Source organism: Cebus imitator, unplaced genomic scaffold, assembly GCF_001604975.1.
Source record: "Cebus imitator isolate Cc_AM_T3 unplaced genomic scaffold, Cebus_imitator-1.0 Scaffold76, whole genome shotgun sequence".
Lineage (NCBI taxonomy): Eukaryota > Metazoa > Chordata > Mammalia > Primates > Cebidae > Cebus > Cebus imitator.
Window position 1 is genome coordinate 6629236 of NW_016107391.1, and position 12346 is coordinate 6641581.

General features: G+C 40.9%; 1 pseudogene; it reads left to right on the plus strand.

The window, feature by feature from the left end:
* Window positions 1–9121: 9121 nt before the first annotated feature.
* On the plus strand, window positions 9122–10334 carry LOC108307117 (annotated as a pseudogene).
* The last annotated feature ends 2012 nt before the right edge of the window (window positions 10335–12346 follow it).

Here is a 12346-nt window from a genome sequence, read left to right on the forward strand (position 1 = left end):
AAAAAAAAAAAAAAAAAAAAAAAACCAAAGGTACCAAGGTGATTCAACTGAGAAAAGACAGTGTTTACAACAAATAATGCTAAAATATCATTGGTAGCCATATGAAATAAAAACAAGTCTTAACTTATATTTCACACCATAGACAAAATTATCTCAAAATGTAAGACTTAAAATTGTAAAACTTTACAGGAAAACATTGGAAAAATCATTGCCACATGGGGTTAGGCAGCCAGTTCTTAAATAAAACACAAAAGAACCTGGGCAACATAGTGAGACCCTGACAATACAATAAATTAAAATAAAAATTAGGTGTGGTACCACATACATCTAGTCCTAGCTACTTGGGAGGCTAAGGTGGAAGGATCGCTTGAGCCCAGGAATTCAAGGGTACAGTGAACGATGAAGTCCAAGAGTACAGTGAGCTATGATCATGCCACCTCACTCCAGCCTGGGTGATGGAGCAAGATTCTGTCTCAAAATAATAATAATAATAATGAACCATAAAAAAATTCGATAAATTATACTTTATCAAAAATTTTAAATGTCTGATCTTCAAAAGACATTGTTAAGGAAGTTAAAAGATAAGCCATAGGCTGGGAGAAAATACTGACAAAACATGTTCTAATAAGGGACTGGTATCCAGAATATATTTTAAAAACTCTCACAAATCAACAACAATAAAAACCCCAAACAACCCAATTGAAAATTTGGCAAAAAAATTAAAACTCTCCTCCAAAGAAGAGATAAGGTTGGCAAATGAACACATGAAAACATGCTCAACACAAATCGTCATTAGGGAAATGCAGGTTCAGACAACAATGAGATATCACAACGAGACAATTCTTAGAAACAGCTGACAACAGCAAGTGCTGCTTAGAATGCAGAGCAATTCAAACTCTCATACATTCCTGGTGAGAGTACTACTCCCACTTTGGAATAGTTCGACAGTTTCTTATGAAGTTATACATTTACCATGTGGCACTGAAATCCCACTCTTAGGTACTAACATAAGAGAAAATAAAATATGTTCACACAAAGACCTCCATGCAAGTGATTATATCACCTTTATTATTATATCACCTTTATTCATACTGTCATTGGTGAGCCCAGGTGCCCATCAACATAATAGATAAATAAATTGTTGTATATCTAATTAAAATCAATTACTTGATACATACAAAAACATGAATGAATCTCAAAAGCATTATCCTAGGTTTTAAAAAAGGCAGACTCAAACCGCCAAATACAGTATGATTCCATTTACGTGGTATTTAGAAAACACAAAACTATAGGGGCTGAAACCAGATTAGTGATTTCTAGAAACAAGAAGAGGAGGAGATTAATTTAAAATGGAGCAAGAGAGAATTTTGGAAGAGCATTTCCATTGTTTTATGTCTATGTCTTAGTAATTTCACGATTTGTCAACACTCATACCACTGTGCACCTTAAAAGGGAACTTTATTTTACGTAAATTACACCTCAATAAGCCTGACTAAAAATTTAAAAAATAATCATGGGGTTTTATGGGGCCTCCTCCACCCTCTGTTCTTTTTTCCCATGACTGTCACCCAAACATGATGGCAACCCAGCTTCAACCATGGGGATGATGACAAAGCTTCAGGCCAGTCCTTCTCAAAGGGTTTCTATCACCAGTCCACAAAGAGGTAAGTACAGAAACTGAGAGGGCATAGTTAGTAACTTTGACAGCAATGTAAGTAAGTAATATTATGGCTGTTATATCTGATAATAAAATAGTGTAGGTTTGTATTTTGTGTCTTTGAGGTTTTCCTTTCTTTTTTTCAGAAATTCATTTTTATTACTTTTTACAAAAAAAGAAATTAATCCTTTACCACATACAATTTGAGAAGCACTGCCCTAGGGAATAGTGGATCAACTTAGAAGAAACCTGCATTCCTGAATGACCGCATGGAGCAGAATCACCAGGCAGCCTGGAATGCTCTTCTTGAACTATTACAAGAATGAGAGAGAAACTTTGTTCTTTTTTTTTTTTAAAAAAAAAAAAAAAAAAAAAAAAAAAAAAAAAAAAAAAAAAAAAAAAAAAAAAAAGAATGAAGGAGAGGAAGAAAGAGAAAGAGGAAGAGGGAGAGAGAACAAGGGTGTTGCTTTATTGCCTGGGCTAGGATGCAGCCTAAAAATGGGTATGCCTATAATTGTGCTTAATAATAGAAACATGAAAAAAAAATGAGGGAAGAAAATAACAAACAAGCAGCTAACCAATATTTCATTTAAACCTGTAAATAGATGTGATATGGTACTGATAAGAGTGCATATTTTGTGTATTTAAAGTGGAGAGTTCTATAAATGTTAATTAAGTTTACTTGTTCTGGATCTGAGTTCAAATCCTGGATATCGTTGTTAATTTTCTGTCTCATTGATCTGTCTAATATTGATGTTGAAATGTCCCACTATTATTGTGTGGGAGTCTAAGTCTCTTTATAAGTCTTATATATCTGGGTATTCCTGTATTGGGTGCGTATATATTTAGGATCTTTAGCTCTTCTTGTGGCATTGATCCTTTTATCATTATGTAATATCCTTCTTTGCTTCTTTTGATCTTTGTTGCTTTAAAGCAACTCCTGCTTTTTATTTATTTATTTATTTTTGCTCTCCATTTGGTTGGTAAATCTTTCTCCATCCCTTTGTTTTGAGTCTTTGTGTATCCTTGCATGTGAGGTGGGTCTGCATGCAGCATACCGATGGGTTTTGTCTTTTTTTGCCTGTCTGTGTCTTTGGATTTGGGATTTAGTTAATTTAAATTTAGAATTAATAATAATATATGTGAGTTTAATACTGCCATTTACTGTTAGCTGGCTGTTTTGCCTATTAGTTGATGTAAATTCTTGATTATGTTGATGCTCTTTACTTTTTGGTATTTTTTAGAAAGGCTGATACTGGTTGTTCCTTTCTATGTGTAGAGGTTCTTTCAGAAGCTCTTGTAAAGCAGGCCTGGTGGTGATGAAATCTCTGAGTGCTTGCTTGTTCACAAAAGATTTTATTTTTCCTTCACTTATGAAGCTTAGTTTGGCTGGATGTAAAATTCTGAGTTGAAAGTTCTTTTCTTTAAGGATGTTGAATATTGGCCCCCACTCTCTTCTATCTTGTAGGGTTTCTGCTGAGAGATCTGCTGTGAGCCTGACAGGCTTCCCTTTGTGGGTAACCCTGACCTTTCTCTCTGGCTGCCCTCAGTATTTTCTCCTTCATTTCAACTGCGGTGAATCTGGCGATTATGTGCCTTGAGGTTGGTCTTCTTGAGGAATATCTTTGTGGCGTTCTCTGTATTACCTGGAGTTGAATATTGTCCTGCCTTACTAGGTTGGGAAAGTTTTCCCGAATAATATCCTGAAGCGTATTTTCCAGCTTGGATTGATCCTCTTCGTCACATTCAGGTACACCAATCAAGCGTAGATTAGGTCTTTTCACATAGTGCCATATTTCTTGGAGACTTTGCTCGTTCCTTTTTATCCTTTTTTCTCTAATCTTGTCTTCTCATTTTATTTCATTAAGTTGGTCTTCGACTTCTGATATCTTTTCTTCTGCTTGATTGATTCGGCTGTTAAAACTTGTACATAGTTCACAAAGTTCTCATGTTGTGTTTTTCAGCTCCATTAATTCACTTATATTCCTCTTTAAATAGTGTATTCTTGTTAACATTTTGTCAAACCTTTTTTTCAAAGTTCTTAGTTTCTTTGCATTGGGTTAGAACAAGTTCTTTTAATTCACAGAAGTTTCTTATCATCCACCTTTTGAAGCCTGCTTCTTTTAATGGAACACACTCGTTCTCCATCAGGCCTTATTCCATTGCTGATGAGAAACTGTGATCCCCTGCAGAGGGAGAGGCGTTCTGATTTTGGGTATTCTCAGCCTTTTTAGGCTATTTTCTTCCCTTTGTTATAAATTTATCCACCTGTGGTCTTTATAATTGGGTTTCTGAGTGGATGTCCAACTTGTTGATTCTCAGCGCTAAAATCTGAGCAACCCACTGTGCCAGCCAAAACAGCGGTGTTATGATGGATGGTGCTTTTCTGACTGCACCAAGAACCGCCGCACCAAGGCAGCTGCAAAACCGCCTTGCCGGCCACAAGAGTCATGCTGGCCACCCGTGGGGCTCCTCCGCTGGGAATCTCCTGGTGCGTGAGCAACAAAAATTCGTCTGAAAGTGTGGCGTCCTCTCGTTCTCTGTGCTTTCACTGGGAGCTACAATCCTGAGCTGCTAGTGATCAGCCATCTTGGATCTCTCTCCTTGAAACTTTGTTCTTTAAACCACTGTTTCTTTGTGTCTTCCTGCTATAGAAGACAAACCTTACTCTAATTGTCTGGGACCTCTACAAGGACAGCTATCTGCTGATTCTGGGTCAATGCTTTAGTTCAGGAAAAGCTAAAAGCAAGAACTTTTAGGAGTGCATAGGCTCAAAAGATATGGGAAAAACAAACAAGTTGAGCATTATTTTTCATACCACAGAGGATGTCTTCAAAAGAAAACCAAATTTCTTACTTTTTCAGCGGTGTATACAGCAGTGTACAGATATAGAGGGATGGAGCTATTCCACAGCCTTCAAGTCCCCAGCACCACTTGGCTTTTCCTGGCTGCTTGTGGGAGGAACAGAACTTCCATCAGCAAGGTCAGTCTTACATCACTGAACTGGGTTAAGTTCTGAGAAACACATCCTTAGGTCATTTCATTGTTGTGTGAACATTGGAGGGTTTTTATGCAAACCTAGATAGTATAGTCTACTGCACACCTAGGCTACATAGTATTTCCTACGGCTCCTAGGAACAAACCTGTACATGTGCATGTTACTGTACTGAATACTGTAGGCAACTGTAACACAGTGGTAAATATTTGTATATCTAAACATACAAAATATACAGTAAAGATACAGTGTTATAGGCCAGGCGCAGTGGCTCATGACTGTAATCTCAGCACTTTGGGAGGCTGAGGTGAGTGGATCATCATGAGGTCAGGAGTTCAAGACCAGCCTTGCCAAGATAGTGAAACCCCATCTCTGCTAAAAATACAAACAATTAGCCAGGTGTAGTGGCGGGCACCTGTAGTCCAAGCTACTTGGGAGGTTGAGGCAGAAGAATCACTTGAACCCGGGAGGCGGAGTTTGCAGTGAGCCTATACTGTGTCACTGCACTCCAACCTGGGTGACAGAGCAAGATTCCATCTCAAAAAAAAAAAAAGAGATACAGTATCATAGTCTTATGGGAGCGCCATATATAGGTCCATCATTGACTAGAATGTCCTTATGTAGTATATGACTGTGCAGACGTAGCAGCTTAAGCAACAATAGCTGCTCCAGAAAGACGGCTTTGGGGTCTGCCTCCCTTGTATGGGGCCAATTAAGTGTTGGTAATTCTTTTACTGAGGGTGCTCAGGCAATGGAATGATGTTAATACTCAAACAACTGTGCATCTTAAAAGGGAACTTGAAAGGGAACTGGACCAGTCTAGTTCCACCATTTTCTAATTTAAACTTCGTTTTTGCCTCAGTCTTCTCATCTCTAAAATGGAGGATAATGATAGTGCCCACCTATATTATAGGGGTTTTCAAGGTTTCAGTGAGAAGCAATTCTTGCAAACAGCTAAAACTAGGCGTGGCTCATTGAAGAAGCTTGATAAATGTTAGCTATTGACTGATTTAGCTGCAAGCCAATTACCCTTTGTAATGAAATGATCTTTCTGTGGTCACCAGATGGTCCCTACTACCCTGCTGAAGGCTGTAGACCTTGAACACAAACCTGACTGATGTAACTTGATTCTAACACAGCAACTTATGTGTAGTGACCAATACTATACTTCAAATGTAAAACTGTGATTGGAGGACTTAAGAGGGATATTATGTGATACCTAGTGATAGTGTGATTCAAGCCCAGACTCAAATCACACTGCCTTCAAGAATTCTCCATCCTGAGCACGAGCACATGAGTATAGTGTCTTCCAGGTTAGAAAGCAATTTCACATCCATCATCTGACATCAGCTTCTCAGTGTCCAGTGAAGTAGAAGGGATTATTGTATCTGTAGCACAGATGAGGCAAGGGGCTCGGAGGCTAAGTGGCTCACCCAAGGTTACAAGGTTAATGAGAAGAGAAGGTGGGGCTCGGAGCCACATCTGGTTCCAAGTCCATTCCTTTTCCTTAGATACTTTCTGCCTCTCCAGGCTTGCCTGTCATGATGCAGAGTACACCACCACATCACAATTGTTTACATATCATAATGTGTAAACACGAAAAAGATTAATAATAGTGGGTATATGACTAAGTTGAATCATATTAAATTGCTAGTATTTAACTGCAGAAATCGTAATTTTGTATACTTCAAACTAGTAATTAACATTTACTTGGATACTTACCAGTGATTAGGTACTAAGCCAAGCACTTTGAATTATATTGGTTTATATAATCACAATAACCCTTTTATCTCCATTTTAGGGATGAGGAATCCAAGGCCAGGGTTCCAAAGCTATGCAATGTGGTGGAGGCAGGATTTAAATCAAGGCATCCAAGCCCAGGGCACAAGCACTTAACCACCCACTGTACTGCCCTACCAATTCATTCCCCAGCAAGAAGACATGAACTCTAATGACAGAAACCATGTCTTATTTAGCTATATAATGCTGCATCCAACACCTGGTATTCATTAATTCATTCCACAAATCTGAGGGCCTCCTAGGCTTCTTATGGAGAGGCGATTCTCCACAGGTCTCAAGCATCTCTGCACATCTTGTGAGCAGACGCACTGACTGCTCTTTGCACCGGACTACACTTTCAAAGACATGTATATCAAACAACTCTGGAGGATAGAGATGGCGCCTCCCTCCAGAGCGAAGGGCAGACAGACTGTCCATTATGGTCAGGTTCCCTAAGCTCAGGGCTCCCCTCATGTAACTCACTGAGCACGCAGGTGTCATCAAGCCCTCTTTGTGTCACTCTATGGAAGTCAGGGCTTGAGGAACCGCTACAAAGATGCTAATACTCTGCAATTGCTGTGAGTGATAAACCATCCTTTGTCTCTCACCTAAGAGTCTCCTATCTTCTATCAGCATGAAATCGTGGCCGGTGAACTTGTTAGCTTGCCAGTAGGATAAAGCCTCAGATTCAGAATTCTTGACAGTACTATGTGAGTACTGGTTAAATGAATAAAATGAATAAATGCGTGTAAATGAGTATTCTCTTTGCACAGGGCACTGTGCCCTAAACGTCCTTACAGTGTCTCACACAGAGCTGTGGCTGCCACTCACCGAGACACAATACAAGTAAATAGCCAGGAGAGTGGGCCTGGTCGCCCTGGGCTGACCACTGATCTGCTAGAAAGCCATGCTGGCAACAGCGTTGGTAACAACCTACTGTGTACCTGGCTTCAAACTTCTGAATTCCATAATGTCCACCAAGGAGTATTTTATAAGTGCTCATTGAGCAGACGATCCATTCACCTATGTAACAAACATTTGTTGAATGCTTACTATGTGTGGCTCTGTTCTACGGTTTGGGGGAATAAGATAGACAGGACCCCTGCTTTCATGAGGCTTATCAATTGCTGGGAGAGACAGTCAGCAAACAAGTAAGTAAACAAGAACTTTCACTAACTATCATTAGTGAAAAAAGCTTTGTGAAAGTTTAAAGAAGAAAATGTGCTAGAGTGAATGGCAACTACTTTAGAAAGCATGGTCAGGAGAGGCCTCTCGGACGAGGGACCACTAAGCCGATACTGAAGTGATGAGAATCGCTGTTGCTGAGATCAGCGGGACAAGCACTCCAAGCAAAAGGAATGATTGGGACAGGGAGGAAGTCAGTGTGGGTGGAGCCAGTGAGGTGGAGGAGAGGGAGGAGGTGATGACAGAGAGGCAGGAGCCAGACCATATGGGGCTCCATGAAGTTACAAGGATGCCTCCTGTCAAAATGATAGTGGGCACAACTGAGCTCTTACCATCAGATCCTATCAGCCGCGGTAACAAGGATGACCACACTGCAGAAGGTGCTCGATCCCACACCATGAGCTTCTTTCAACTCGGCAACAATCATCCAGAAGGTGGCCACTTGCTAAAATAAATAAATGAATAATTTAGGTAGCATGACTGTCCAGAAAAGGAGTATTTAGCAAAATTACAGATGGCATGGAGTGTGCTCTTTTCAGGAGTAGAGCTTCTGTAACACCCAACTGAGTTCAGTTGACATGGGCTTTTACTGAAAAACCCCTCCTGGAGATTGTCCAAAGAACAAAATCAGGAGTCTCCCATGATGATGGGCTACCCATGGCCACTGACTTGTCAAGGGCTCTTCCATCAGAGGAGGGGCCGAGGAAGACCCCTCGCAGGTGTGCATCGAGTCTAGAGTTTTTAAAAGGAGGGGTAAGGAGCAGGGCTGGACGACTGGAGAATTCTTGCAAATATCAGACACCTCCCACGGCTGCCTTTCATATTGTAGCTAAAGGAAATATGGAAAGAGAAAAGAAAACCTCAATAAACAAAGATCAACCAAAAATCCATTTATAGCAACCACAACAAATCCCTAAGTACTCAAACCTGGAGGAATTACTCAATAGAGAAGAGTAGAATATCATCATGAAAAAAGTTACCCACAAAAAGCACCTATGACAGCTAAATAAACTATATAGCTTGAATAAAAGGTTGGGGGAAAAGAGACTGCAAACTATATCCACAGGATCAAGATGATTCAAATACTAGCTGTGTAAAAAAAAAAAAAAAAAAAAAAAAAAAAAAAAAAAAAAAAAAAAAAAAAAAAAAAAAAAAAAAAAAACCCAAGTTTGGAGGCATTAGAGAGAGATGTCAACAGTAGTTCAGAAATGGTGAGAGGGAGAAGTTACAGGTTTTATAAAGTTGCTTACTCAATTAAAACACTTGAAATATAACGTCTCTCCTGATTTCAAAACAGCAATACAAGTTTTGAGGAAAACATGTTTTCCAAAACCAGCAAGACCTAAAATATCAGAGTCATCTCCATCTAGAAGTCAGTCACTCTGGCCAAGCAGTTCTCTTGCAAAGATACTGCAAGAGTTATTAGAAATAAAAGTCAGAGACTGATCCAAACACCCAAACCCTCAGCGGACAGCGGAGCCAGTGGTAGCGGTGCGGCTCCAACCATGGAAGAGGGCGGCAGTGCTGGCAGTGACAGCAGCACCAGCAGGAGTGGCGGGGCACAGCAAAGGGAGCTGGAGCGCATGGCTGAGGTCTTGGTCACCGGGGAGCAGCTACGGCTCAGGCTGCATGAAGAAAAGGTTATTAAAGATAGACGTCATCATCTCAAGACCTACCCAAACTGTTTTGTCACAAAAGAACTGATTGGCTGATTGAACACAAAGAGGCTTCCAACAGAGAGATGGCAATTACACTCACGCAGAAATTAGCAGACCATTATTCACCATGTGTGTGATGAGCATAAGGAATTCAAGGATGTCAAACTCTCCTACTGCTTTAGAAAGGATGACAGCACCTTCCCATTGGATAACGAAGTGAAGGCCTTTATGAGGGGACAGAGACTGTATGAAAAGCTGATGAGCCCTGAAAACACACTTCTGCAGCCCAGGGAGGAGGAAGGGGTCAAGTATGAGTGCACCTTCATGGAATCTGAATTCCTGGACTGGCTGGTTCAGGAAGGTGAGGCCACCACCAGGAAAGAGGCAGATTAGCTCTGCCATCAGCTTATGGAGCATGGCATCATCCAGCATGTGTCCAGCAAGCACCTATTTGTGGACAGCAATCTTCTCTACCGGTTCAGAATGAACTTCCGGTGGAGGCGGAGACTGATAGAGCTGATCAGTGAAAAGTCTTCCTCCTCCCAGGAAACTCATGACAGTCCCTTCTGCCTGAGGAAGCAGAGCCATGACAGTCAGAAATCTACCAGCTTTATGTCAGTGAGCCCCAGTAAGGAGATCAAGATCGCGTCTGCAGTGAGGAGGTGCAGTATGAGCGGCTGCAGCAGCAGCGAGTACTTCTGCAGCAGCCCCACCCTCAGCAGCAACCCCCTTGTGCTCTGCAACCCCAAGTCCGTGCTGTAGAGACCCGTCACGTCTGAGGAACTCCTTACTCCCGGGGCTCTGTATGCAAGGAAGACATTCATGATTGTTGGTGACTCGGTTGGCTGGGGTTTTGTGGTGTGAGGAAGTTAAGCTATGCCACATCCAGGCTGTTGACCCCAGTGGCCCTGCAGCCACAGCAGAAATGAAGGTCTGTCAGTTTGTCGTCTCTGTCAATGGGCTCAATGTCCTGCATGTAGACTACTGGACCGTGAGCAATCTGACCCTGACGGGCCCACGGACAATTGTCATGGAAGTCATGGAAGAGTTAGAGTGCTGAGCTCCTGGGCCTCCCAGCCCTCCAGCAGTGATCAAAGCCAGAATGACACAAAGCAATGCAATGTAAGATTTCCATGCAAATGGATGGTTTTGGACATACAAATCTTCTCTGCACATACACGTCTAAAGTTGAGTTTTATACACTGAATGTGGAAGAAACGGGTAACGTATCTTTTATGTCAGTGTAGAAAACATTTGGGAAACAGTTTTCCTACATGATAGAACTGCCTTACTAGATTTCTATTTGTAGGTTTCGTTCATTGTTTTTCATCTTAGTTTGCAGAAAGGTGTTGAAATGCTTCTCTAGCCCAAACAGCAACACACTAAAGTCCCCTTCTCCAGAGTCAATAGAGTAGTTGCTAAAGGTTTTAAATCATACTTTCTCCAAAATTAGCATGGATCTATTTAATAGGGAATCTAGATTTCACCAAGATTCAAATCAATAGAGTAGTTGCTAAAGGTTTTAAATCATACTTTCTCCAGAATTAGCATGGATCTATTTAATAGGGAATCTAGATTTCACCAAGATTCAAATCAAAGCAACATCCAAAGGAATAAGACCTGTTCACTAGCATTTTCAAGGGAGTTCTAAAGCATTCGAGTGCTTAAAAGCCATAAAAAATGACTTCTTAATTCCTGCCTTTAGTGTCAACGTTTAAGTTAGTAGAGGTTTCAATTGTGGCATTAGCTAAAACAAAAACAAACAACAAAAAAACGAAAAAAGCGAAAACTTGGTGATGCTGTGGGCGAGGGTAGATAGGGAGAGACTACATAAAACCGTCCCTATTTTCTCTCTGAGCCTAAATCATTTTGTTTTATAAATCAGCTATAGCAGCTTTCTAGAATTAATCTTGAATATGTTGAATGTTAAAACAGAGAAGTTCATATATACACGTAATTAAAAATCAACCCTTCTGGCAAGAAAAAAAAAAAAAAAGAAAGAAAGAAAAGTCACACCATTAACCCTTGAATGTCCTGAGGCATTATGGCTTTCTCTTTCCTATAGGCAGTAGTTTTAATAAGTTGCCCTGCCAGATTCCCCTAATAATATGCTTTCTACATAAAAAAGGGGCTTGTGAAACCTAATTCCTCTGACAGAAGTGAGCTCGAGTCTCTGAAGCGGCGAAGATTTCAGATTTCCACCGGGTTTCCTTGCACCTGCCCTTGCGAGGCATGAGGTTTTGTGTGCAGAAGCCTCCAGGGGTTGAAATTTAGCCCTGTCCATGTAGCAGGAAGGTCAGCCGAAGTCACTGGGTCCCAAGACACTGGACTTCAATCTCCGACCAAAAACAAAACATCAAAACACTTCTATTCACGGGGACGTGCTTAGCAGCGCGCTGGCATTTACAAATGTAACGCAGCACCGGGAGGCTCAGAGAAGGGGCTCTGCTTAGAAAGTCGATTGTTCTTCAGAGATCTGACAACCTCTATCAGATCTGTGTCAGCCCGGCTCCAGCAAACACTCAGAGAAAGCCAGCCTCCTTCAGACCAAGCCCTGGCTGCCACCTGATACCTGAATGAAGAGCACAGCCAGCAAAATCCAAACTCCTTTCGGGACGTCTGCTTCTTTGGGAAATGGTTTTAACTTTCTCAAAAACCATTCATGTGAAAGAAAATTAATTTCCAATTAGCCTTTATTTTTTATTTTGTAGCACAAAATAACGTACATTAATTAATTAATTATTTTAGATTTAGGGGTTACCTGTGCAGGCTTGCTACTTGGGTATATCATGTGATGTTGAGGTTTGGGCTCTAACGATCTTGTTGCCCAGGTAGTGAACACAGTACCTGACAGGCAGTTTTTCAACCCTAATTTCCCTCCCTCCTTAGACCCTCTTTTGCAATTCCCAGTGTTTACTGTTCCCATCTTTGTGTCCACATGTACCCTCGTTTGGCCTTTAAATACTGATATGACATACCCGCTAATTGGAATGACAGTCATTCCCAGGGAAAAAACTTTAGCTCTATTTACCTGTGTATTTCTTTTTCTGTTGCTGTTCTTTTATTTTCTTT